Source organism: Triticum dicoccoides, unplaced genomic scaffold (assembly GCF_002162155.2).
Source record: "Triticum dicoccoides isolate Atlit2015 ecotype Zavitan unplaced genomic scaffold, WEW_v2.0 scaffold76542, whole genome shotgun sequence".
Taxonomy (NCBI): Eukaryota; Viridiplantae; Streptophyta; class Magnoliopsida; order Poales; family Poaceae; genus Triticum; species Triticum dicoccoides.
Genome location: NW_021298203.1, coordinates 1 through 1,517, shown reverse-complemented (window position 1 = coordinate 1,517; position 1,517 = coordinate 1). Strand labels below are relative to the sequence as shown.

The window sequence follows — 1,517 nt, the reverse complement described above, 5'->3', positions numbered from 1 at the left end:
GTGCGCGTCAAATGATATAAATTTAGTATTTTAGGCACCAATACATTATTTTAACAACTTGGCCAAACATGCACAAGTATGACTTTTGAAAAAACTAATACACCTTATATTTTGGGAATGGTTGGAGGATAATTTTCACTTGCCATTTGGATGATTTACCCATTGTGCAAAAGTTACCCTTTGATCCATTCACTCTGTGTGATGCCAATCTTTCATTGTTCTCCTTTTTGCTGTGGTTATAAAACTGTAAATGGCATGAAATATAGCAACATCAGAATTAGCTTCATGCTAGAAAGGCACATTATGTGCTATTAAACTTCGATGTACCCCTTATACTTCATATGCCATAACCAGTTTGCCTTGATGCTATATCAGCAATTTAAAACCATTATTTTTTTGGATAGATAGAACCATGAATCTTAGTCGCACATAGATAAGACTTCTATTGCTCTGTGTTTACAACATAATTTCACTGGCATTCATGATTCATCCAAGTGATGGATCTTGTTCAACACTTGCAATTAACTGGAATCTTGGAGATCAGTAAGCCGGTGGTCTTGGAACTCATCCAGATGACAGGGGCTGGGTGTTTTGTCCTTTTGTTTGTGAAGGTAGAAAATGAAGTATGACGGTATCAAAAAGGGGCAGCCCCAGTGCATGTAGCTCCTGCTTGCGCAGGGTCTGGGGAAGGGTCCGACCACTTTGGGTCTATTGTACGCAGCCTTTCCCTACATTTCTGCAAGAGGCTGTTTCCAGGACTTGAACCCGTGACCTCATGGTCACAAGGCAGCAGCTTTACCACTGCGCCAAGGCTCCCCTTCAGATTGAGATTGGATTCAGATTAAAGGGTGTGGCATAGGATAGTTTCTGGTATGCTAGTAGTGATAATAAACAAACCCAAAGGTTAGCACTTAATCTTAATGAAATAACAGACATGGAAACTAATTATTAAACTCCTTCACTGCTGGCTGCCATATGCACTACCAATTTACCATGGCAAAGTGGTACTTGTCAACACACAGTATTATGTAGTACAGCAGTGTGCTGACACACACACGCCCTTTAATTCTTGAACAGTTTCATTCTGTGACGAACTAACATCTTACTCTATTCTTCCTCAGTTGAGATGGCTCTTAGTCGAGACCTATCCTTCCTTTAATTCTTGAACAGTTTCATTCTGTGACGAACTAACATCTTACTCTATTCTCTCTGTTTTGCAGGTACGGCTCATGCAATGTTCACTCGCTTCGCCGTCACTTGTCAAGGGCTGCTCATATCTGACAGCCCCGTAAATATTGTTAACGCCCAAGTGGGCGCTCTCTTTGTCTGGGATCTCTATGTGGAACTGATTTAAACGCTGCTGTGTGATATGACGTGTTATTCCGAAACGGAGTGTGATATTGATATTATGAGTCAGTAATAATATATGAGCTTGAGAACATCTTGTGTTGCTGCGTTTGAAGTTTTTTTTTCTTCCGCATCTGCTTTTATCTAGCATGGGGTATATTTGTGCAACG

General features: G+C 40.5%; 1 protein-coding gene across 1 annotated transcript in view; it reads left to right on the top strand.

The window, feature by feature from the left end:
- LOC119347829 (ESCRT-related protein CHMP1) overlaps positions 1-1,441 on the top strand; it is a 3,677-nt gene extending 2,236 nt beyond the window's left edge. The window contains exon 2 of the mRNA XM_037616351.1: positions 1,221-1,441. The gene's annotated coding sequence lies outside the window, so the exon portion shown is untranslated. The remainder of the gene's footprint in view (positions 1-1,220) is intronic.
- The last annotated feature ends 76 nt before the right edge of the window (positions 1,442-1,517 follow it).